The sequence below is a fragment of the Macaca mulatta genome, chromosome 11 (assembly GCF_049350105.2).
Source record: "Macaca mulatta isolate MMU2019108-1 chromosome 11, T2T-MMU8v2.0, whole genome shotgun sequence".
NCBI classification, from domain to species: domain Eukaryota; kingdom Metazoa; phylum Chordata; class Mammalia; order Primates; family Cercopithecidae; genus Macaca; species Macaca mulatta.
In genome coordinates, this window is record NC_133416.1 from 112,660,654 (window position 1) to 112,688,033 (window position 27,380).

The window sequence follows — 27,380 nt, forward strand, 5'->3', positions numbered from 1 at the left end:
AATAAGAGCACACGCCTACAACTATCTGATCTTCGACAAACCTGACAAAAATAAGCCATGGGGGAAAGGATTCCCTAGTCAGTAAATGGTGCTGGGAGAACTGGCTAGCCATATGCAGAAGATTAAAACTGGACCCTTTCCTTACACCATATACAAAAAATTAACTCAACGTGGATTAAAGACTTCAATGTAAAACCCAAAACAGTAAAAACCCTGGAAGACAACCTAGGCAATACCATTCTGGACAGGCATGTTTGTTCACCGCTTGTACGTCTTCTTTTGAGAAGGAACAGACACTTTTCAAAAGAAGACATACACATGGCCAGCAATCATATGAAACAAAGCTGATCGTTAGAGAAATACAAATCAAAACCACGATAAGATACCATCTCACACCAGTCAGAAAGGCTATTATTAAAGAGTCAAAAAATAACAGATGTTGGTGAGGTTGCAGAGAAAAAGGAATGCTTATATACTGTTGGTGGGAGTGTTAGTTAGTTGAGCCATTGTGGAATAAAGTGGCGATTTCTCAAAGACCTAAAAACAGAAATATCATTTGACCCAGTGATCCCATTACTGAGTATATACCCAAAGGAATATAAATAATTCTGTTATAAAGACACATGCATGTGTATGTTCATTGCAGTACTATTCACAATAGCAAAGACGTGGAACCAACCCAAATACTCATCAGTGGAAGAATGGATAAAGAAAATGTGGCTCATATACATTGAATATTATGTCAACATTAAAAAGAACGAGATCATGTCCTTTGCAGGAACATGGATGGAGCTGGAGGTCATTATCCTTAGCAAACGAACACAGGAACAGGAAACCAGATACCACTTGTTCTTACATAACTGGGAGCTAAATGATGAGGACACCTGGACACATAGAGGGGAACAACACACTCTGGGGCCTTTTGGAGGGTGCAGGGTGTGAGGAGGGAGAGGATCAGGAAAATTAACTAATGGATACCAACCTTAATACCTGGGTGACAAAATAATCTGTACAGCAAGCCACCATGACACAAGTTTACCTATATAACAAATCTGCACGTGAACCCCTGAACTTAAAAGTTAAATTTAAAGAATGGGCGTGGTGGCTCACACCTGTAATCCCAGCACTTTGGGAGGCTGAGGTGGGCAGATCGCCTGAGGTCGGGAGCTTGAGAGCAGCCTGACCAACATAGAGAAACCCCAGGTTTACTAAAAAAAAATAAATAAATAAACAGGCATGCTAGTGCATGCCTGTAATCCCAGCTACATGGGAGACTGAGGCAGGAGAATCGCTTGAACCCGGGAGGCGAAGGTTGCAGTGAGCCGAGATCACACCACTGCACTCCAGCCTGGGCAACGAGAATGAAACTCCATCTCAAAAAAAAAAAAAAAAAAAAAAGTTAAATAAAAAAAAAAGGGGGAAAAATAACTACCCTGTGTATCAGTCAGGGTTCTCTGGAGAAACAGAACCAAGAGAGTCTACATCTCCATGCACTAAGATTTATTTTAAGGAATTTGTTAATGTGATTATGGGGGATGGGAAATCTAAAATTTTAGGGCAGTGGTAGGCTGGACACTAGGCAATAGTTGATGTCCAGGCCTTGAGCCTGAAATTTGCAGAGAAGACTGGCATGCTGGACACTCAGACAGGATTTCCATGTTACAGTCTTGAGGTAGAATTTCTTCTTTAAGAAATCTCTTTCTATGCTCTTAAGGTCTTCAACTGATTGGATGAGGCCCAACCACATTATGGAAAGTCATCTCCTTTACCTAGAGTCAACTGATTGGAGATGCTAAGCACATCTATAACATACCTTTGCAGCAACATCCAGTTTAGTGCTTGATCAAACAACTGGGCACCATAGCCTGGCCAAGTTGACCATCAAATTTAACCTTTACCCCGTGGACACTTAGAAAGCTAGATATGAGAAGGGTCCAATCCATGACCAGGAACTTGTTCACTTGTCACATAGCCCAGAATACACCCTTGCCTTGCTCTGGGCCTCATATCCTTCCTTAGTAAACTGGCTCTCAGAACACAGTCCTTCCAAAGTCCTGGGAAGAATATCTTCCATTAAAGCTCCCCTGCCAGATCAAGTAGCACTCAGTGTCTCCCCAGCTGAGTACTGTCCCAGTGGCATCTCTAGTACCACACCTTTTCTAGACAAGGGTGGGTAAAGGTAGAGGGGCAGCAAGTAAGTGACCTTCCATGTTACCAGGCTCTCTGCATTTTTCTGATGTCACTGCCAGTCTCTTGCTTCCTTAGACTCAATGGCCCTCGGTGTGTGTCTGCTTTTGCAGAGGCTAATCACATCTATACAATGTATCCTTTTACTGTTTCTGTTATACTGCTTGTTGCCTCTAGGATGTTCAAACACAGTGCAGTCTCTGGCTGCCGGTCCCAAGAAATCCACACACACCAAACATTTTGTGAATTTCAGCAGCATTTCTTCAAGACTTGGTGGTGCTAAGGGCGGTTGAAGTTTACCTACATTACCTACTTTTAATTCTCACATCAGCCTTGTGAGATAGACATCATTAGTTTCCTGTGCTAAGCATTGTGACCCTGGCACACAGCTAATAAATGAGGGGGCTTTCAACCAGTGACTTTGTACTGGGTCCTTCTTAAGAACTAGGGACTTGAGAGCCTTGTGTTCACTCATAAGGTAATTGAACTTAACTGAGCCACTGGAAATAGTGATATTTGTCATTCAATTTATCCCACACATGAATACCTCCCAACAGTGGAAAGAGTCAGCTGTGCTCACTAAAAAGGTGGTGAAGCGGTCACGTGCACAAGTACGCGTGTGCAGTCAGGAATGTGGAGACCAGGGTAGGGAAGTGTGAAAAATGCTGGATGTGGGTTCAGCATGGCCCTGCCCTGCCCCAGAGCCTCCACATAGGAATGCCAGTGTCATGAATCTTAAATTCCATCCCAGCTGCATGGGCAACATTAGCTCCACCCAGTTGGAGTGGGAGGGGGCGTGGGATGAGCTTGCTGAAGGGGTGGCCATCTTTCTAGTCCCGCCTCAGTGTCATGGTAGCCAGGCAGATGTCTGTGAACACTTGTGGAAAAGTGGGGTCCACATATGAAGAGCTGCTGCCTCCCTGCCTGTGGCTGTCCTCTGCCTGGGCCATGTTCCTTTCTCCCTCCGGTCTAAGGGAATCTGCTCTTCATGCCTCCATCTCCCTGGGCAGGTACCCCTGGAGCTCCCATAGCTATCCTGCAGTGTCTTGGATGGTCTTCTGCATCTTGTTTCTCCTTGTGATGATAAACTCCCTGTTAAACTGCCTGAGGCCTGAGATAGCTGAGGCTCTTCTCCTACCTCCTCCACACATTCCTCCCATTAACACGCTGTCCTGGGTGCCTTTGTCAGATTCATTTGTGCTATTCCAACAGGACCCTGAGGGAATGCAGCCCCAGACAGGTTTGCGGGCAGGCCCTGTGCTTTCTTGCCTTTGCTGGTCCCCACATCTGGACACCACCTCTGCCATTCCAAGGCCTGACTCCTCTTTCCCAATGCTGTGAAATCTCCCCCTCCTTTGAATTCCAGACTGCTTAATTCCATTCCTTCTTGCAGCATTTATAATTATAGCAATAACTAACCTCTGTCTGGCTAGTATTCCTTACAAAGCACTTCCCCATATATGATCTTTTCTTATTCCTACCAAAAGAATTTGGCGAATAGCTGCCCTGCATTTCATATTTTCTATGAACAGATTCTTTACATATATATCACTTCTTTTTTTTTTTTTTTTTTTTTTTTTTTTGAGAAGGAATCTTACTCTGTCGCCCAGGCTGGAGTGCAATGGCCCGATTTTGGCTCACTGTAACCTCCGCCTCCCAGGTTCAAGCGGTTCTCCTGCTTCAGCCTCATGAGTAGCTGGGATTACAGACATGTGCTACTTCATCTGGCTAATTTTTGTATTTTTAGTAGAGACGGGGTTTCACCATGTTGACCAGGCTGGTCTCTAACTCCTGACCTCAGGTGGCCTGCCTGCCTCGGCCTCCCAAAGTGCTGGGATTAAAGGCACGAGCCACTGTGCCCAGCCACATATATACCACTCGTAATTGTCACAGCAGAACCACAAGATATGTGTTAGTGTGCCTGTTATACAGATGAAGAAACTGAAATATAGAGAAGCGAAATCCCTCACAAGTTTATCCAGCCAGGAGTTGAACCTAGGTCTGCCTGACTTTAAAGCCTGGTTAGCCGTCAAAGCATGTGGCCTGTGGTGCTCTACTGGGCTCCATTTATAGAGGTGGAAACACAGGCTGGGTGACTGAGAAAGAACTTGTACAAGATGGCAGATGCAGGACTGTGTCCGGATCTTCTGAGTACAGAACCCAGGCTTCTCCCTCTATATCTGCCACACAGTCGCTGATGTTCATGACTAATCTTCATCTCTCGATGTGAGCAACATGAGGGTAAGATCAGTGCCCAAGTTGCTAAATTACCTGCAAAGGATAAAGGAGGAGGGAGCAGAAGTAGGTGGGAGACCCTCAGACCACAATGCCACCTGCTAGCAGCAAAGTGGGGGCAGGCTGGCAGGAGGATTGAGGGAGGACAGCTAGGACTGCAGCGCGGCTCTGAGAGGGTCTCCTCCAGCCCAGCGGCAGACTCCAGGCACGGGCTCCATCCAGGAGGCCTATCCTGGGCAGATGTGGCCTGACTCTAGTCCTCCCTCATGCTCACTCATGGCTGGGAGAATTCAGGGAGATGGTGGCCTTGGTGCAAATGCCACAGCGATTCTGAAGGCGCACAGCTGCTGGTTGTCAGTCAATTGCACCCTTGGCCAATGCTCTCTGAAAAGAAGAGCTGAGCAGTGCACCTGCATGAGAACCATGTGGACGAAGCTAATGCTTTGGACTCAGAAAGACCTGACTTACCAGCCATGGGTTCACAGGTAAGTCAATTAGTTTTTTTTTTTTTTTTTAGTTAATTTACTTACCTTTGGCTGACAGATGGATTAAATGAGGTAGGTATTGTATGAAAGATGCCTGTCATGATACAGCTGCTCCAAAATTGGCAGTTACCTTCCCTCTGGGAAGTCTGCTGTAGTGGTTGGCAGGACAGATTTCTGGAGAGAGATGGCTTAGGTTCAAATTCTGTTTCTGCTACTTGTTAGCTGTGTGATCTTGAACAAGTTACCTAACTCCTCTGGGATTCAGGTTTCTTCCGTGAAAACTGGAGATAATAATAGTTCTTAACCTCAGAAGGGATATTGTGAAAACTAAATGAGATAATCCATGAAGAAGTCAGAATGTAACAGCTATTACTGATGGCCTGTATCCTGGAGCCGGGCTTCTCTCTTAAAGGGCGATGCCCGGCAGGGGCCTGCAGAGGGCAGTATCCCCACAGCAATCTGATTTGCCTCTGGGCCAATGCTGTATCTGGGCCTTTCAAGTTTAGAGAAGAAAAAACCAAGGTGTACAAAGCACAGCAGAGTGACCAAGTGACAGAATGTCCCAGAAGAGATGTGGAGAGCATGTAGGACAGGGAATATTTTTTAAAATAATATTTATTGGTGGGTGGCTGCAATGAAACAGAACGGAGAAAAATATCCATAATTTAAAATAAAAATCCTATGAGCAATTTAAGGTGAATGAACATGGAAACCAAAACTTCTCATAGAAAATAACACACCTGCTCTCTTTGGATATATCTTAGGAGCCCCTGGAGTCTGGTGGCCTGGGCCCTAGTTTGTTTATACAATTCGTGTCAGAGATCAAGACACTCTTTGAACACACTTGGAATGCAACTTAAAGATCAACAATCTAGAGCTGAGTGAGTTGCAAGTGGAGTGCCTACAGGCATCTGGTATGTAATGCCAGCTCAGTCCCTATGTAGCTGGGTGACGTCTTTTTTTTTCAAGTCAGAGTCTCGCACTGTCACCCAGGCTGGAGGGCAATGGTGCCATCTCCGCTCACTGCATCCTCCGCCTCCTGGGTTCAAGTGATTCTCCTGCCTCAGCCTCCTGAGTAGCTGGGATTACAGGTGTGCACCACTACGCCTGGCTACTTTTTGTATTTTTAGTAGAGATGGGGTTTCACTATGTTGGCCAGGCTGGTCTTGAATTCCGGACCTCGTGATCTGCCTGCCTTGGCCTCCCAAAGTGCTAGGATTACAGGAGTAGCTGGGCATCTTTAAGCCATGCGAGTCATCTCTCTGTGGGATGCAGACAACCTTTAGAACAGTCAGAGCAAAAGGCCAGGCCAGGGATTATCATCATTCTATATTCCATGCCACATCTCCTCAAAGTCCTTTTTGATTTGCCCCCATGCTATCCTGCAGGACATTGTTCTAGTTTCTTAAGCATCTTGGATAAAGGGGGGCTTTTTCTTACACCCCCAGTGTGCCTGTCACTCTTTTTGCTCCTGGTAAATAACTGCAATGTCTACTATCTAGTCTCTTAGGTGTCTCTTGGGACCACCATTAACCATTGTCAAACACTGAAATCCCTATTGCTTGTTATAGAGCCCGCCTCATGTACAAAAATACAGTTTATGTTGTTTTCAACCTAAATGTGCAAATCCCTGCCTCATTCTGTACATATCTTTCTGTAACTTGCCCTTTTCACTTAATCCTGTACCTTAGATAATTTTCCGTGCTACACATAAACATTGACCTTGTTCTTTATAATGGCTTAATGGCAATCCACTGTATGAATGTCTCAAATGAAAGAATTCCAGTGTCAAAGGCTATTTAGGCTTTTTCATTTTTCCCCTTTAAAAAGCAGTGTGGCAGGGTGCCTGTGTGTGCCTTGTCCATTTCTGCAAATCTTTCACTAGGATGGATTCCTAAAAATGGGGTTACCAGGTTTTAGGGGTGCACATGTAGAATTTTGACAGATACTACCGAATCACCCCCAAAGTCTGTGCCTACTTACTTATCATATAGTGTGGTATAGTATAACATATCATAGTGTAGTATAGTGTAGCATAATATAGTGAGGCACGGTATAATATAGTGTAGCATAGCATAGTGCAGTATAGTATAGAATATACTATAATATGGTATAAGATAGTATAATATAGCATAGTGTAGCAGAATGTTCCAACACACTATTTATTGTAGTCCTCAGATGACAGGTAGGGTTTTATGTCAAGAATTGAGGAACTTAAGAGGCATATAGCCTAGTGGTCAGGAGCCAGATATTGCATTTAAATCTTAACTCTACCCCTCACAATTTCTGCGACTTTGGGCAAGCCACTTAGTCTTTTGTGACTCAGCTTTCTCAATGAGTTAACATAAGAAAAACACTCAGAACAGGTGGTGGCAAGCAGCAAGCAGGGATCCATTTTTTTGTGCCACTGTTATCCCAGTTTCTCTAATCTGTAACACCAGGGGTGTTGGTGTTCTTAATGTGTGAGAAGTCGCAAGACACGTGGAGTGCATGCAATCAGAGAATACATTTCACTAGTAGATTTAGATTTGTTGAAATAAGTAGTTGATAAGTACCTTAAATATTTTTACATGGAAACAAATAAATGTATTATGAAGAAGAACGCAAAATTGGCATAAATTTGAAAACATGGAACCTCAAAAATAGAATACCTGTTGAGGGCTGCTATGAACTAGATACTTCACCCCACTCCCTTTGCAGGTGCTCGCTTTGGATTATTCTGGAGTGAAAAAGTCAAATCATTAGAATAATTCATGGTGGTTTGCCTTCTGAAAACTGAGGATCTTCATGGGTCTAGATTTGCTTTCTTTGGTTTCCAGGTACTAATGTTTTTTCCTTAGCAATGAAATGCAAATTTTTCTCATAGAGAGCCAATATTGATGTTTCAGCAAATCAGTGACCAGATGTTTTGCTTGAAATTATTTCTAATTAGTGCTCTATAAATGGCTGGAGTTTAAAATAGTCAACTAGGTAATCAGAGTTAGCCTTGATTTCCTATCTTACTGAGTCACTGGGATAGACGGGGCAACCAGGAAAACCCCAGATTTTTAGAATCTTCAGATGTCATTGAAACTTGTACCTCAATTACACTGACCTTCACTTTCTGCCCTTCTTTCACTCCATCTTCCTATTGTGTCTTTCTTTTTTCACACGTTTGTCATACTGCAGTCAGTTAAAAATCCAGTTTGTCTTCCTCACCAGCTTTTCAAGGTGAAACAGAGTGGCTTCAAATTTTGGCTTAGTTATTTGTGTGAACTTGGGCAAGTTAGCTAATCTCTTGAGGCCTCTATTTGCCTCAGCTGGAAAATGTGGGTCATTTCTGCATCAGGTAGGGATTCTTCTGCTGCAAATACTAGAAAACTCATCCCAAACAGAATTTCCTGGCTCACATGAGTGGAAAGGTTGTGGGTTCTCACTTTAGGCATATTTTGATTCATGACTCAATAGTCACCAGAGGACCCAATTTCTTCCTTTCTGCTGCAATTCCTTAGTTTTGACTCCAATCTCAGGTTTCAATGGTAGAAAGACAGTTACATTTGCTCCATTCCCCACACATCTTAGGCTCGAATCCTAAAGGAAAGCCAGCCAGACTCTGTCCCGGCATTCCTAGCTGAAGCCTCACTGGGTCTCACTGAAGCTGATTGGATCTTGTGCCTATCCCTCAACCAATCACTGTGACGAGGGAAATGGGAGGCATTGATTGGCTCAGCCTAGGTCACATGACTTGCCCTTCTCTCTCATGTGGTCTCCACTCACTGTGTTTCCACTGCAGGATAGACGAGAGAATCCCCAACCCCAGCCTGTGAGAAGTTGCTAGAAAAAAATATTTGTTTAAAGGAAAAGGGCAAATGTTGCTCTCATATCTCTCTGACACGTTTGTAGTGTGGATAATGAGGTGAAATAAAGATTGCTACAACTACCTAGCAAAAGTGGCACATGCTGGGGAATTAATGTCAGTTTTCTGTCAGTGTCTCCTCTCTGGCAATACTTTGGCTATTGCTGCTTTCTTTTTGTTCTTTTGAGATTTTGTACGCTTTGCAACAATTCCTCAATTGATACTTGTATCTCCTGTTCCAACTTCTCGTCATAGTTTTAGTCCTGCATCTCCAATGACTTTTGGTCATTTTGAATTAGTTATTGCAGTGCAACCTACAGATCAACACGTCAAAAACCCAGCTCATCATCTGGATCCTTAAATAAGATCCTCACTCCTGAACCCTTCCCTTCTGCTCTTGGGTCCCAGGCATCCCATTAGGTACTAAAATGGCCTTGATTCCATATGCATTTTTATTTTCACTTGATGCTCGGATCTTTAAAATGACCTCCTCACCTCCCTTGTGAATTCTGGATCACTGAGGATGAAAATCTGGAATCCCACAGTTATAAGTCTTATAAACTGCATGAACTTGAGTAGATAACTTAACCTTCCTAAGCCTCAGCTTCCTCATCTGTAAAATCTTGATTTTTTAATTTTTATTTTTTGAGTTGGAGTCTCGCTCTGTCACCCAGGCTGGAGTGCAGTGGCGCGATCTCGGCTCACTGCAAGCTCCACCTCTTGGGTTCACGCCATCCTCCTGCCTCAGCCTCCCGAGTAGCTGGGACTACAGGCGCCCGCCACCAGGTCCGGCTAATTTTAAAATATTTTTTAGTAGAGATGGAGTTTCCCCGTGTTAGCCAGGATGGTCTCGATTTCCTGACCTTGTGATCCGCCTGCCTTGGCCTCCCAAAGTGCTGGGATTACAGGCGTGAGCCACCGCGCCCGGCCTAAAATCATGTTTTTTAAACGTATAATTTCAATTTAAATCACACGTCCCTTTGATAAAGGACTCAACACTTAGAGCAAAGTGTGGGCAGTCAGGCTTGTACGATTTGCTGGGCTAACTACTCTGTACTGTCTCTCCTATCCCATTTGACTCTAGTTTGTGATTCACTTCACTTTCTTTCTCTCTCCATTCGGCAGCAGATATTTTTGATTTAGAGAGTGTTGGCCAACTCTATAGAAACGCTACTTTCACACCTGTGGAATATCATGTTGCCTGACATTCACTTCTGTAGCACTTCTAATCCTCTCCGGCTCTGGGATATGTAATTATATACACCCCTTCTCAGCGCTGGCTGCTGCAGTCGCACTGCTGGATTGCTTGTCTGTTTCCTCTTTACCTTCCAGTGACCCCTACAGGGTTGTTACCTGGGAGGTGTATTTCTCAATACCGAGGCAAATGCACGAGATGCCATCACAGGCTCATCTGTAGGAGCCAACAGGTGTGTGGTGAGTTACCTTTGGGGCAGGATTTACTGTGAGTGGCTAAGCAACCCCATATGGGGTGAGTAAGGACTCAGAGTAGAGAGACAGGGAACACACCTGGTTGACCATACTGCATACCTGTTCTGTCCAATATGACAGTCACTAGCCACAGCTACATGTGGTGATTTAAATAAAAAATAATTAAAATTTTTAGTCCTTAATTGTACTAACCACATTTCAAGTGCACAGTAGCCAACTGTAACTAGTGGCTACTACTTTGGACAGGACAGTTACATCATCCCTAGGAAATTCTACTGAATAGCACTACTCTGAAGTGGGGAACAGGAGCAGGCATGCTGTGCTCTCAGCCAAGGCTACCAGAGAGAAACAAGGGCTCTGACCCCTCAGCCAATGTGATGTGGGCTGGGGAAACTGGTTTGATTTCAGAGGTAGACACTGGACATGGCAGTGCAAAGCATCCAAGGAGTGTACAAGTTGAGTTAAGCATCCTTAATGCTATGCAGGGAGGGTGGTCTAGTATTTTTGGCCGACCACAATCTTCAGAGATTCATAGCAGATGGGAGCCCCCAGCAGACAAGCCCTGTACTGAGCACTTAACGTAGATTATTTCATTCAACCTTAAAGGGAGAGAATATTACATTGACTTTATAGATAAGGAAACTGAGCCTCAGAGCAGTGAATCTAACTGCAAGCTCTTCTTAACTGCCCTGTACTGCCTTAATATTGGGTAAGAAGGACTTGCATTCTGGGGAAGCAGCAGTCTGAGGTCTTGGCGGGGAGTCGGCTTGGATCAAGCAGAGTGGCTCAGACTAGGGCTTGGGCCAGCTCTCCAACTCTCAGAGGACTGAAATGTAAGATAGAGGAGCGGGCTGGGGCAAGGTAGGGATGGGACGGACCTAACTTTGGGGGTGATGCAGATGTCTCAGGGTGCATGCGGACGTTATAGGTGATGCATTCCGCACATCCAAGAACACGAATGCAAGTCCTCTGAGGGTAGAGCTGTGCAGTAGTGGTTATGAGTGGACCTTGGGGCCACACAGCCCTTCTCTAAATTCCAGTCTTGCCATTTATTACTTTGCAACAGCTGAGGTGACCTTTCTGTTTCAGTGTTCTCGTCTGTAAAATGAATATGATAGCATGGCAATTATTATTATTATCATCTTTGTAGCCTCAGATATAAATATCATCCTTAGCATAAGTAGGCTTTCCATACAAATGGAATGAAATTGAATCCAGTTGTAAGGATTGGAGAATGTAAGCTGAAACAAAGCTCTACCTGGATAAAAAGGGAGACTTCCTCAGGCATGTACTAGGGCAATGATGACAGTAAGTTAATAATTTACTTTAGGCTCACCAAAATCAGTAGTTTAGTTTTGCTGTTGGAAACCCCAGAGATGTGTCCATTTGCTGTAAAAATGACCATCCCATACCACCATTTTGTGACCATTGGCTTTATCAATATTACAAATTATATTAGTATTAATTAATTATGAATGAATTACTTGACTCAAGATAGAAATTGCCAAATTATTGTCCTTTCGGTGGGCACAACATATTGTATCTATACACACAGAATAGTTTAGAACCATTTAGTTTAATTCAGTTAAAATCAGTTATTTTGAAAATATTCTGTTTCCAGATATTCAAGCAAAATCTCAAAATAGTTTATCTGTATAGTCCTAAGAATTGGCACATGGAGGTTCTTCAGGGTTGGCCAGACTCATATTCTGTCTGCTTGATGACTCTAGTGGGCTTTTGGTAGAGAGATAGTTTTATCCTCTGTGTGTATATCAAAGTTAAATTTAAGATCAGAGATATTGTGATCAAGGTCATCACCACTAACAGCGTTGTTAACAAATATTATTGGATGTCTGTAATGGTTGCTATCACCTTGACTGATGAACTCTTTGAGCATTTTACTTCTCAAGAGGTGAGGTTTCTTGCAATGGGTGCCTCAGTTGAGTTCTCCAGGCAAGAGAGCTAGGGGCAGAATATATAAATCCTGCCTTCTGTTGTCTGGTGTGTGTGTGTGTGTGTGTGTGTGTGCATGGGTGTGTATGTGCACTAGTGATGGAGAAATATACCTGTCCCAGGACTCAGGTTTGGTATCTACTTGAGTTGCCATCACACAGTCCTGTTATCCTGTATGACTGTGTAGATAAGCTTTCATGAGGAGCCTAGGCACTTTTTTTTTTTTTTTTTTTTTTTTTTTTTTTTTTTTTTTACATTTCTCAACTTTTATTGTGGGCCCTTCAACCATTTTTGCTGCTGGGTTTCATATTTTCAGACTGTTTCACGGATCCACAGGACGTATCTTGAGACACGGTGTAGACACCAGGCTGATCAGGCTGCCCACATGGGAAGTCTCCCCAGGAGATGGTGCCATACAGTGTTCTGTTACAGACCAGGGGGCCCCCAGAGTCACCCTCACGGGAGTCTTTGCCACCCTCTTTTGTGCTGGCACACAACATGTTGTCAGTGATCTTTCCTGGGCAGACTTGATGACACTCCTCATCTGAGCCAAGTTGGATGTTGGCACATTGTAGAGTTTTGGGGTAATTCACCTGGGGGCTGGTGGTGGTGCCCCAGCCAGACACCTGACAGGTGGTGCCAGGGGTTAGGCAGTTGTTGTGGGAAAGGGGCAGGGTTTGGATGTAGCCTGTGAGCTGGGCCAGGGACTGCAGCTCCAGAAGCATGATGTCATGGTCGTGGTTCGAGTGGGTGGGGCTTCTCCGGTATGCAGGGTGGGGGATAGAGCGGACAACTTCCCTCACCTGCTCACCAGCTTCCACACGCCCTAGGGCATGCTTGCCTAGGTAAACTTTGAGCCCATCGTTCAGACAGTGTGCGGCAGTGAGGACCCTTTTGGGGTGGACCAGAACTCCTCCACAGAGTAGGCCCCCTTGCACTAGTAGGGCTGCCTGCCAGGGCTAAGACTGGGGGAAGCAGGTGTAGCCACCTGGGAGAAACCCACTGGTCCCATTGGTGTTGAGAACCTTGGAAGACTCCTGGGAGATACCTCCTGACAAGGCCGCGGTCAGGGATGCGATCACTAGGGCCAGGGGCCACATGGCTCCAGGATCGGGAGGGAGCCTTGGCATTTTAAAGTCACATTCACTGGTAGGATGACCCAGAGAAGCAATGCCCCAGTACTGACTTCTGATCCCCTGTCTGAGAACTAGAGTCCTGTCCTGAGATGGAGTATCAACTATGGAACACTGGTTTCCTGTGTTAGTCACCAAGTCATAGCTCACTTTCTTGGCGTGCCCTGTTTTGCCTATAGAGGACCTACTCTTGCGTCTCTGAAGCTCAATGTTCCTTTTTCCGTCTCCCCAGTTTGTGCATCATGAGTTCCAGTTAATAAGGCAAACATTGCCTTTGGCTTCTTTACAGGGCCTTCTAGTGCTCTCTCTTGTCTGGTTCTACTCTCCTTCCTGGGCATATGGGATAACTTTGTTTCCCAGCCACTTTGTACTCAGGTGTGCCACAGATTAGTTCTAACCAATGAAATGTGAATGACACCAATGCATGTCACTCACAGGCCAAAATATTTAAGAGCCAGTGTACCATCATCTAAATTCTTTCTCCTCCCTCCACATGTAGTAAGTGCTCAGAAAATGACAACCATTGGGATTATGATGCAATGGAGAAATGTGAAGACATTCCTTGCTAAAGGGATGGCTTGAGAAAATATCTGGAAGCAAGAATAGGGTTATTTTTTGCCTATTTAGAGAATGGAAAGAGATCAACTTAAATAGAGCAGAAGAATGAGCAAAGTAGAAGGGAATGATGTTGAGAGTGTCTAGAACCATGAACCTGGGTTGGATTACTACCCTTCCCCCATTAGCTGTATGTCCTTGGACAAGTTAGTTAGCCTCTCCAAGGATTGGGTTCCTCATCTGTGATGTGAGGGGAATATATGATACATATACAGAGTATTCTGAGTACTAATATGGCAAAATTGCTTTATAAGCCAAACGATGTTAAAACAAACTAAACAACACCTCTCCATTACATTTTATAACATTGTAGAAGGATGAGTATGAATTTTGCCTCAAATTAGCCCATTCCTTTCATCCATCAAGGCATCCTTTCATCCATCCATCCACAATATTTGAATACTCACTACATATGAAGCACTGCAAGCAATGGTGAGTCTTGATAGAGAAAGACAGAGAGAGAGAGAATGAGTGAGAGCACATGTGTGCTTATGTATGTATTAGGTTGACCTGTTAGATTGAACTGTCTCAGTTTTCCTGGAACTGAGGAGTTTCCTGAGACATGGGACTTTCATGCTAAATCCAGGAAAGTCCTAGGCAAATTGGGATAAAATGGTTATGTGAGTGTGCGTGTGTGTGTGTATGTGTGTGTGTGTGTGCTGATACTTTGAGAAATTTTGGCACTGAGATATAGGATGATTTTGCAACAGGGAGAAACTAAAGACAGTTCATTAGGAGAATATTTCAGTAGTTTCGGTATGAGGTGATGAAGCCTAAATGGGGAGACTGGGAGAGGCAGGAATGGAAAAGAGGTTGACAGCCATCAGTGATGTTTTAAAGCAAAATTCATCAGGGTCTCCAAATGGATCAGAAGCATCCCAGATGATTGCTTATGTCTGCTTATTGCATCGAAGTGAACCATTTGTTAGCCATCGAAAGGTATTAAAGTGATACATGGTTTCAAAAGTTCCTAAAGGTATGCTAAATAATTTAAAAACTAAGTTCCAATTTTCTCTTTCCTTCAAGGTTTTTGGGAAAGAAGATGGGTTGGGAATGGGAGGGGTTGGGGAGGAGAGTAGAGCCCTGGAGGAATGATTAGTACCCTGTGTTCCTCGGCCAGTCCCAGCTGTGCTGATCCCTGCCTGGAGCAACAGGACACAGAGCCCTTGCCAGGATGCTGCTCTGTTCTCACTAATGGTAGCAGAGAGGCGGAGATAGGCAGGCCGCATGTCCTGTCCCTGCCCTCCCCTTTACTCCACAAAGCCTGGCTATTCTAGGCTGTATCTGAGCATCAGACTTCAGCGCAGGATTGAGGATAACTAACAGGGAGGCCCTTTGAAATTGTGTGCTAATTATTATTAATAATATTCCCACCCTAGGAAAAAGCCCTCAGGGAGTTAAAACTCTTTACGTGCTGTTGGGCTCAATGGGAATCCCCATTTCCTAACATTAACCCTTTGTCCCAGGTAAGGCCTCTCTGAGTACATACTTCTTCTGTTGTGTTCTCTATGTCCAACATTCAGAAAACTTCTGCTCACATGAGCAATCCTTCCTTTCCAAGTGGACCACTTCCTTTGTCTGAATTATTGAGAGAAATTGCCCTGGAGCATTGCTGCAGTGGTAAGTCCACAGTTGCCCTCAGGTATTGTGTTTTTAGCACAGCCTGGGGAAGAGTGGGGTGTGGTAGGGCTGGTTGAGTCTTAATACTCTAAGCCCCATGGTGAAGTCCATGGTGGTCCCCGGCACCCACAGGAAGTATAGTTGGAGGTCCCCACACCAGTGTGAGTTGTAGCCTAGACTCTTATATTCTTCTGATTTTCCAGTTAGTAATTGTTGGAACCCTCCCACCTCAAACACCACATACACACCCAACACACACGCGCGCGCACACACACACACACCCTTCCCAAGAACCAATGCAAATTCTCAATTATAGTATAGTCAAATCTCAAATGGTAGCAAGGCATCTTTCCCATGATGAAGTTCCTGCCCATTTTCCTTGACTGGCTTTCAAATGATATGCTTTCAAAGCATAATCAGGAAAAGATAAAGCTTCATGAATGGTCTGCAGGACTGTTTCTGGTGATCTTCAAATTATGCTCCCATCTGCCAGGTGCAGTGGCTCACGCCTGTAATCCTAGCACTTTGGGAGGCTGAGCGGGGCAGATCACTTGAGGTCAGGAGTTTGAGACCAGCCTGGCCAACATGGTGAAATGATGTCTCTCCTAAAAATACAAAAATTAGCTGGGCGTGGGAGCATGTGCTTGTAATCCCAGCTACTCAGGAGGCTGAGGCGGGAGAATCGCTTGAACCCAGGAGGTGGAGGTTGCAGTGAGCCGAGATCGTGCCACTGCACTCCAGCCTGAGTGACAGAGCAAGACTGTCTCAAAAAAGAGAAACAGAAATTATGCTCCCTCTAGCCTACTGGAAATAAAAAAACATATGCTATCCTGAGCTTCACAAAGACCCAGGGGAAGCTTTGGAATTACCATTAACAAGAGCCCAGTTATATTCTTAGGGGCCATTTTCTTCCTCTCTTTCTGGAAAAGGAAGCTGATTATGTCATTTCTCCAGCTACATAACTGGGTCCATTCACCTTTATCATCTTTATGCATATCTGACTGCAAAGAATCACAGTACTAGTCTTATTAGACACTTAGGCTTATGTTAATCATTCTTAACCTGACATAATTCCCCTAAGCCTATTAAAATGGTCACTTATGTGGCTTTAAGTTTACCAACACAATAGTTCATCTAAGTTTCAAACAACAACAAGAAAAACAATACTGATGTTCAGAGAAATGGACTCTTAATGTCTCTCAGCTAGTAAATGATTATTGATTGGGAATAATTGATCAAACACTTTTGCAAGTATCCTAAGAACCATTCTCTGTTTAACCTAGAGCAAAGAGCTTCCTATTCTTCTTGGAGCAAATAACAATTATTTTGCAAACAAGATTAGAGAAGATTTAAAAATGGGAAAGTGGTTGCGTTGGAATTTGTTTTTTATTTTCTGCTCCAGGAGACACTCCCCCTTCCCCTGCACTATTCAATCTGTAAGTCAGAAAGAGAGTTCAGCTTGCGGATCTGTGAGTTATTGAAGTTTTGGCTTAGAAAGGAAATCTGATCTCTGTCTAAGTGGCACTAATGTGTGGGCTGAGAGCTGCTACTGTAAATTCAGCAAGGGATTCATTAATGCTGTGAGCCTCCTGGAGCACTGTAGATGGGTGACCTCTGAAATAAAAGCATAATAAGAGAAAGATAAGGCTTCATGCATGATCTGCAAGACTGTTTCTGGTGATCTTCAAGATATCTTAAGTCAGGACTACTTAGGGCTAGAAAGCCAGGAATTGGGGGTTGGAGGGAGGGGCGGGGGAAGACCACCCAAAGTTTCAATGATATCATACAATTGATTCTTGGCTTTTTAAAACTCTTTGGAAAATCTCTCTTTTTTTTCTCGTTCTCACACTATTTTCTTTGCTGACAAAAACAGAGTACTGTTTTTGACATTTTGATGATGTAGTCAACAAAGCTTGTAAATTGCTTATGGGAAGACATGGCTGGAAAATACCAGTTAGAATCCCACAGGGAGACCCAGTTGTTGGGGTGTCAGGCAGCTTTGTCAGATTCTGACTTTGACATGGGTTATGGGGTTGGGGATGTAGAGGGACAATGGGGCTGCCAGAGTAGCCTTCTTGGAGTTTCCTCTCATGATATCAAAGCTCCCCTGACCACAGGATATATTGTTTTTATTGCAAATTGACTTTGTGAGTTTGAATTTCAAGTCAACTAAGCCATGCATCCCTTAACAAAGGGGATACATTCTGAGAAACGTGTTGTTAGGTGATTTGATTTGTTGTGCAAACATAATAGAGTGCATTTACACAGACATAGATGGTATAGTCTAGTCTATTATACACCTAGGCTATATGATATGGCCTATTGCTCATAGGCCACAAATCTGTAGAGCATATTACTGTATTGGACACTATAGGCAACTGTAACACAATAGTAAGTATTTGTGTGTGTAAACATAGAAAAGGTAAAGTAAAAATACAGTATAAAAGATAAAAATTATATACCTGTTTAGGGCATTCCCCATGAATAGAGCTTGCAGGACTGGAAGTTGCTCTGGGTGAGTCAATGAGTGAGTGGTGAGTGAATGTGAAGGCCTAGGACATTACTGTACACCACTGTAGACTTTATAAACACTGTACACTTAGGCTACATTCAATTTTTATAAAAATATTTTATTTCTTCAATAATAAATTAACCTTAGCTTCCTGTAGCTTTTAAATTTATAAACATTTAAATTTTTGAAAACTTTTTGACTCTCTCATAACACAGCTTAAAATGCAAAAACATTGTACAGCTGCACAAGACTATTTTCTTTATATCCTTATTCAATAAAGTTTTTCTAGTTTTGATTTTTTTAACTTTTAAAACTTTTTTTTTATTAAAAACTTAAGACATAGGTACAAACATTAGACCAGGCCTGCACAGGGTCAGGATCATCAAGACATCGCTAAGCAATAGATATTTTTCAGTCCCCTTATAATCTCATGGGACCACTGTTGTATTTGTGGTCCATTGTTGACCAAAACAGTGTTATGTGTTGTATTGTGAGAGTAGGTTTGTTATTGTCTTAGTCCTTTTTCTGCTGCAATAACAAAATATCAGACTGGGTAATTTATAAATAAAAGAGATTTATTTGGCTTATCATTCTGGAGCCTGGGAAGTCCAAGATTGAGGGGTTGCATCTGGTGAGGGCCTTCTTGCTGCATCAAAACATGGCAGAAGACATTACATGGCAAGAGAACAAATGTGTGTGAGAGATAAATGTGGGCCAAACCTCATCCTTTTACCAGAAACCCACTCCCATGCGAACTAACCCACTATTGTGATAACTGCATTAATTTATTCATGGGCTACTCACCTCTTAAAAGTCTCACCTCTCAATAGAGTTATAATGGAAATTAAATTTCAACATGGGTTTTGGAGGGGACATTCAATCCATGGTATTTCCACTCCTGATCCCCCAAAACTCATACCCTTCGGACATACAAAATACATGCATTCCATCCCAAAGGTCCCAAAAGTTTTAACTCATTTCAGCAACAACTTTAGTCTAGAGTCTCATCTAAATCAGATATAGGTGAGACTCAAGACATGATTCATTCTGAGTCAAATTTCCTCCAGTTGTGAGCCTGTGAACTAAAAACATGTTGTCTACTTTCAAAATACAATGGTGGGACAGGCATAGGAAAGACATTCCCATTCCATTCCAAAAGGGGAAATAGGCAAGAAAAGGGGTAACTGAACCCAAGTAAGTCCAAAACCTAACAGAAAACAACATTTTCCCTGGAGAATGTTGGGTAATCATAGCCTTTGACTTTGTATTCTACATCCTGGCCACACTGGGATGCGGGTTTAGCCCACAAGGCCTCAGGCAGCCCTGCCCCCATGGCTTTGCTAGGCTCAGCTCATATTTGAGCTCTCTTTGGTTGGGGTCTTGTGCCTGCAGCTTTTTAAGGCAAGCATTGCATGCTGGTAGTGCTACAGTTCTGGGGTCTCTGAGGTGGTTTTGCTCCCATGGCTCCACTGGGCATTGCCTTAGTGAGGACTCTCTGTGGTGACTTTGACACCATATTTCTGCTTGGCATTGCTCTAGTGGGAACTCTCTGCTGTAGCTGTGCCCAAGTGACAAGCCTCTACCTAGTCCCCCAGGCTGTTTACAAAATCATTTGAAATCTAGATGGAGGCCACCATGGCTTCGTAGCTCATCCACTCTGCACATCTACAGAATTAGCACCATGAGAATGCAACCAGGATTTAGTCCTTGAGTCCTCTAGGGCTGTGGCTTGAGACATACTAAGGCGCACTTGAACGATGGCTGGAGTGGCTGAGGGATGCTAAGGGAATGTGGGGAGCAGAGTCCTGAGGCAGCCCTGGATAGTGAGCCCATGGAAGATGTCCTGGGCTTGTCCCCTGAAACCATTCTTCCTTCCTAGAGCTTTGCCTGTGATGGGAAGGGCAGCCTCAAAAATGTTTGAAATGTCTTTGGGGTCTTTCTTCCATTGTCTTGATGAATAGTACCTGGCTCCTTTCTAGCCATTTTAATCTCTTGAGCAAACAGTCTTTTGGCCACACCCTTATTTTTCTTTCCCTGACATGCTTTTTAATCTTTACATGGCCAGGCTTTGAATGTTCTGAATCTTTTTGTTCTGCCTCTGTCTTATTTTATTGATTTTTATTTTTTGAGATGGAGTCTCGCTCTGTCGCCCAGGCTGGAGTGCAGTGGCGTGATCTCGGCTCACTGCAACCTCCGCCTCCTGGCTTCAAGCGATTCTTTTGCCTCAGGCTCCTGATCTGCTGGGACTACAGGTGTGCACCACCATGCCCGGCTAATTTTTGTATTTTTAGCAGAGATGGGATTTCACCATATTGGCCAGGCTGGTCTCGAACTCTTGATCTTGTGATCCACTCTCCTCAGCCTCCCAAAGTGCTGGGATTACAGGGGTGAGCCACTGTGTCTGGCCGCCTCTATTTTAAAGTTCATCTTTATTTCTTTCCTCTCACATCTCACTGTATATGGTTAAAAGTAGCCATGCAGCAGCCTGTCAGCCTGAATGCTTTGCTGCATAGATATTTCTTCCACTAGATATTCTAGTTGATCTCGCTTAAGTTCTGCATTTTGTAAAGACCTAGGACGTGGACACAATTTCGCTAAGTTACTTGCTACTGCATAACAAGGATGGCCTTTACTTCAGTTTCCAACACATTGTTCCTCGGTTCTGTCTGATACCTCATCAGAATGGCCTTTACTATTTGTATTTCTATCAACATTTTGGTCATGACCACTTAAGTAATCTCTAAGACATCTCGGAATATTTTTGGTCTTCTTATCTTCTTCTGAGCCCTCACTGAAATTGCCCTTAACACTTTATTCATAGCAATCTAGGATTTTTCTAGCCTGCTCCTCCAAATTCTCCCAGCTTCTACACATAACCCAGTTCCAAAGCTGCTTCTACGTTTTCAGGTATTTGTTATAGTAACAGCTCCACTTCTCTGTACCAGTTTTCTGTCTTAATTTGTTTTCTCCTACTATAACAGAATATTGAAGACTAGGTAGTTTATAAAGAACAGAGACGTATTGCTTACAGTTCTGGAGGGTGGGAAGTGTAAGGTGGAGGGACTCATATCTCGCAAGGGTGGTCATGCTGCATCATCCCATGGAAGAAGGCAGAAGGGCAAGAGAGCATGAGGGAGAGGAGAGAGAGAGGGAAAGAGAGAGAGACAGAGAGAGAGAAAAAACAAGAGAGAGCTGAACACACTTTTATAACTGCTTCGGCTTTAATGTCATTCCAATTCTCATGTTGAAATTTATTGCCATTCTAACAATATTCAGAGGTGGGACTTTAAGAGGTGATTAGGTCATAAAGACCCAATCAATGGGGTGAATGAATCTTGCAGTGGTTGGAACTTTGATGTCTTTCATTGAGCTCCCTGATGCTGAGTTTATAATTTTATTTCTTAGGATTAAGAAACTCTTCTTAGGTGCCCAAATTGGAAAAAAAAAATGTATATGGTTGATGGAAATCTTTTTTTACTAGCACTGCTGTTTACCTCTCTGTTCTTGTCATATTTGTTGTCTATCAGGAAGAGAAAATTCATGGGGAAGTGGACAAGCATAGGTCCTGAAATAAGCCCTTTCCTTAAGCAGGCCATGGGGACTGAGAAGTTCAGTTCAAAAAGGAGCACTATGAACCTCCAATGGTCCTCATTTCTTAATGCTTATAAGAAAATCTGAAATATTCAGACTTCAAAATCTTTTTTCTAAGATATTACTTGGCCAAAGCAAAATTTTAAATAACCTTAAATCAATCTCTCTCTTTAAACCCTCCTGAATCACAATTTTAACCTAATAATAGCCTTTATGCTACTACTCTTCCCAAATCCTATACTCTTCCATTTCCTTTGGCCTCATTTATCCCTCTGATTTGCTCTTCCTCCCTCTAGGCTCTCCTGCATCAACTTAAGCTGTATTGTTTCTTGGAGTTAAATCTCCCTCAGAGCAGACAAAACCCTCATCTATTGACTTCAAACCCTGGTCTCAGTCTTAGCTGAGAACCATTGTCAAAAGACTTTTCAAAGCCCAGACAGGATGGGGAGAAATTTGCAGAGGAATGGCTGGGCGCAGTGGCTCACACCTGTAATCCCAGCACTTTGGGAGGCTGAGGCGGGCAGATCATGAGGTCAGGAGATTGAGACCATCCTGGCTAACACAGTGAAACCCTGTCTCTACTAAAAATATGACAAATTAGCCAGGTGTGGTGGTGGGCGCCTGTAGTCCCAGTTACTCAGGAGGCTGAGTCGGGAGAATGGCCTGAACCCGGGAGGCGGAGCTTGAAGTGAGCCGAGATTGCGCCACTGCACTCCAGCCTGGGTGACAGAGCGAGACTCTCTCTCTCTCTCTCAAAAAAAAAAAAGAAATTTGCAGGGAGCTTAAAATTATCTTATAAATGTATAATACAGGACTCACTAATCTTATCACTAAGTTCATGTGCTAGTTGCTAGTGATAATCTTACATGCTAAGGACTGGGTAGAAAGAGCAGGGTTGGAAGCTCTCAAGAATGATTTAAAGGACCCTGGCTTTTACAGAAAATCAGAGGGCCTTAGAAAAGCTGTAAATGTTCCATAAGCTCTTTTGTAGTCGAACCCAAAGTCTTCTCTGTGAAGGCAGATTAGACTCTAATCCAGTCGGAAGCAAGGAAAGGATGAGTTCTTTGGAGACTTCAGAGATAGTTCTTTATATCTTTAGACATCATTTAGGAGAAGATCCTGAAGCAGATGCATCCCTGGCTCTCCTTTAACTTTTCACAAATAAATATTGCCAAGTCAGAAGTTGGGTATTTAACACATAAGAATAGACTAGAATAGGAAATGACTCTACTGCCAGAACTCCCAATTCCTTGCTGAGTGCTTTGAAAAGAGCTTAGGACAAAAACAAAGTGGAAATCTGAATCAGTTTATGGCCTTACCAATAAAACATCTGGATGCTCCCACATTAGTCATTCAACTCCAAAGGAGGGAGTCTCTTAATAAAGATAGTAGTACATATTAAAAAAAAAAAAAAAAAAAAGACATTGCAAAAAGAATTGCCCTGTCTTGGCTAAAAAACAACAGAGAAAATACAGTCTTCCTTTGGTATCCATGAGGAATTGGTTTCAGGATACAAAAATTTGCAGATGCTCAAGTACCCAGTATAAAGTGGTGTAGTAATTGCATATAATCTACATATAACCTCCTATATACTTTAAGTAATCTCCAGATTATTTAGAATAACTGAATTAGTCCATTTTCACACTGCTATAAAGAACTTCCTTGAGACTGGGTAATTTGTAAAGGAAAGAGATTTTATTGATTCACAGTTCCACATGACTGGAGAGGCCTCAGGAAACTTACAATCATGGCAGAAGGCAAAGGGGAAGCAAGCACTTTCTTCACAAGGTGGCAAGAGAGAGAAGAAAACCAGCAAAGGAGAAATGGTCAACACTTGTAAAATTATCAGCTCTCATAAGAACTCACTCACTATCATGAGAACAGCATGGGGGAAATCGCCATTGTTATCCAATCACCTCCCACTAGGTCCCTCCCTTGACACATGGGGATTACAATTTGAGATGAGATTTGGGTGAGGACAAAAGGTCAAACCATATTATTTCACCCCTGGCCCCTCCAAAATCTCATGTATTTCTCACATTTCAAAACAGTCATGGCTTATGAACAGTCCTCCAAAGTCTTAACTCATTCCAGGATCAACCCAAAAGTCCAAGTTCAAAGTATTATCTGAGACAAGGCAAGTCCCTTCCACCTATGAGCCTATAAAATCAAAAGCCATTTAGTTACTTCCTAGATACAATGGCATTACAGGCATTGGAAAATGCTTCTATTCTAAATGGGAGAAACTGGCCAAAACAAAGGGGCTACAGGCTCCATGCAAGTCTGATAGCCAACAGGGAATTGATTAAATCTTAAAGCTCCAAAATAATCGTTTTTGACTCCATGCCTCACATCCAGGGGACGCCAATGCAAGGGGTGGGCTTGCATGGCCTTGGGTAGCTCATTCATGGGCTGGTGTTCACTCCCTGCAGCTTTTCCAGGTGCATGGTGCAAGCTGTTGGTGGATCTACCACTCTGAGGCCTGAAGGACGGTGGCCCTCTTCTTACAACGTCACTAGGTAGTGTCCCAGTGAGGATTCTGTGTAGGGACTCCAATTCCCCATTTCTCTTTTGCACTGCCCTAGCAGAGGTTCTCCATGAGGGCTCTAGCCCTGCAGCAGACTTCTACCTGGACATCCAGGAATTTCCATACAGTTTCTGAAATCTAGGCAGAGGTTCCCAAATTTCAATTCTTTGTTTATTTATTTATGTATTTATTTTTTTACTGAACTTTCACACCTCTTATAAGCATGAATAAAGAGACCTAAGGAAAGGGAAAAAATTCAAAATCCAGAATTCCCTTGAAATGAAGATCTAGTGGTCTCTTTTTCCTAGAGGACAAATCAATGAGACAATAAATAAATAAATAACCTTTATATTATAGGTGAAGGCAATAAGCAATAAAACAAGGAAACAAGGTCATCAAAATTGAACAAATTTTGCTAAGATTCTAACACATTTTATAGCTTTTCAGGACCATTTACACATACTACAATCTTCTTTTTCCCTTAACAAAAACATATCTTATTAACTTGCATAAAAACATGTACCTCTCTGCTAAGATTATTCCTAATGGAGTCTCATGGATGAAGCTGGAAACCATCATTCTGAGCAAACTATCGCAAGGACAGAAAACCAAACACTGCATGTTCTCACTCATACGTGGGAATTGAACAATGAGAACCCATGGTCACAGGGTGGGGAACATCACACACTGGGGCCTGCCAGGGGATGGGGGGAAGGGGGAGGGATAGCATTAGGAGATATACCTAATGTAAATGATGAGTTAATGGGTGCAGCACACCAACATGGCACATGTATACCATGTATACATATGTAACAAACCTGCACGTTGTGCACATGTACTCTAGAACTTAAAGTAAAATAATAATTAAAAAAATAAAAAAGAGAATAGCAAGCAATTTAGACAATGCCATGAAGGCCATTGCAGGGTACCAGAATTACACCCCAAAATATGTCACTTTGGCTTAAGAATTATTTTGAGCTGAAGGAAACTGAGAAATAGCAGGCACAGGAAGAATTCTCTGCTCTCCCCTTTTTTGCTTAAAAGCAGGACTTACGTTTCCCTTTGTAAAACTGACATAAATTTCTATTTGTAAAGGTGTTCCCTTCCCCTGTATTAGGAAGAGAAGGATGACTCTCTTCATAACCAACCTTATGAAACAACCCTTATTTACCATAGATGTTCTAGTCACTTTCCCACAATTTACTGCCCTTAGGAGCCCAAACCCCAACTTTCCTTTGTCTTGTTACTTCTCTCACACAGGATTTATTGCCCGTTGTTAAAATGCTATATAAGCCCCCAGGGCTACCTGCTTCTTTGGGGTCTTCACTTCTTTTCGAAAAATGCCTCTGTGTACATAAAAATTAAAATATTAATATCAAATAAAAATTGTGTGCCTTTTTCTTCATTTAATCTGTCTTTTGTCAGATTAATTCACAAGTCCCACTCACAGTACCTGAGAGTAGAGAAAAAGGTTTTTTTTTTTCTCCTCTAAGCCAAGAAGATGATGAAATTGGACAAGTGGTGGGTTTGGAACAGATCTGGTTTAGACATCATATTGGACTCTGGAGGAAGAACATGTGTTGTTTTAGGAGAAGAATGTCATATCTAAATCCCTGCAGACCTCTCTTAGATTTTTAATATTAATAAAAAGATCTGGAGAAGTAAACAAAGAAATCACAAACTTAGGTCATTTGGTTAACAACTCCATGTCTGGTTCTGTGAACTCTTCAGATTGGGAGATGGGATCTGTTCTTTTAGTGTAACCTGGATGCCCTTGGATCCTGACTGAGAAGTGAAGAACAAAGTGACCATAATCCTGGTTTAGTATTTGTCTGTGTGGCAGGGTTCACATGTGTGATCTCTGGAGTCATAAATGCTGTTGCTCAGCGGCTGTTCCATTAAATGTTCTAGCAAAAGGAAGGCAGAAAGAACTGGGAAATCTGACCCTTTCAGAGGTCGAAACAACCACCTCCAGAAACTTAGATGCAATTATTGATGGAATCTTAATATGCAGTTATGACACCTCTAACAGTGGTAAAGATCTGGACTGATTTCATGCTCAGAAATCAATGGTTTATCCTTCAACTGAGGCTGAAAAATGACCTCAGGAGGGGCTGAGAACAGAAATCTCCTTACCTCATATTCAGGCTGGGTGCTGAGAACCAAACACACCTTACTCTGCATTAACATGACATTGTGCTATTCTTGTGTCTTCATTACAGTGGGCTACAGAGGCAGATGTTGATTATTAAAACTTCCTGAAGATTCTTCACCTCTCTTGCTTTGAAACTGTCACCTTGCTGTTTCCATCAATTCTGAACTGTCGTACCATGAACCTTACCCAATCTTAATCAAATCTCTGCTTTGAAAGCCCGCCTTAAATCAAATCTCCAATTCTTAATAAATTCTGACCTCACCTTCTTCCTGCAAGACATGGCCGCAGCTTTGCTAGGTGGTGGTGTTACAGTAGATAGATAGTTAGGTAATGGTGAGCAGAGCAGGAGAGCCCCGCGAACTCCCAGCCCAAGAATATCAGTTGACCATCAGGTGATGGTTAGGCGGTTGTTAAACTGTCTCTAAAATGGTAACTGGTCCCAGCCAACGCCAGGGGAAGGCAGTCTCCCAGTAGACAGAAAACACCTGAAGCTGGTGATCAGCACCTTCCCGATAAAATCTCAGGAGCTGGGCAAGTGGGCTCAAGCATGCGCACTAAGAGGCAAAATGGTGGCGTTTACCTGGTATTTGACCTTCCTCTAGGAACGCTTGACTGGTAAGGGAAGAACGCCGCATATGAGCATGTGCACAACTAAAGTAAACACACTGCACATGCAGCACCCCCAAGGGCTGGCAGGCCATTATGCATGCAGAATGCCAGCGTATAAAACCCCAAGTTAAAGGTCAAACTGCAGACTTGAATCTCTCAAGTGGCCCCCTTGGCCCTCTTCCAAATGTACTTTACTTTCTTTCACTCCTGCTCTAAAACTTGCCTCAGTCTCTCACGCTGTCTTATGCCTTTTCCTTTGCCTTATGTCAAATTCTTTCTTCTGAGGAGGCAAGGATTGAGGTTGCTGCAGACCCGAATGGATTCGCTACTCCTAGCAGTGTCTCCTTCACCGCAGTAAGCCATGAACTCAGCTTTGTCTTATCAAGAGGTTGTGTCTGTGATATTAGTGGAGCCAGCCTTTGACAGATGTTACAATTGGTTTAAAGGAGAAGTCAAACCACAAAGACTTTAATA

General features: G+C 43.0%; 1 pseudogene; it reads right to left on the minus strand.

Moving 5' to 3' along the window:
* Positions 1-12,411: 12,411 nt before the first annotated feature.
* Positions 12,412-13,244, minus strand: LOC701865 (kallikrein-13 pseudogene; annotated as a pseudogene).
* Positions 13,245-27,380: the final 14,136 nt, after the last annotated feature.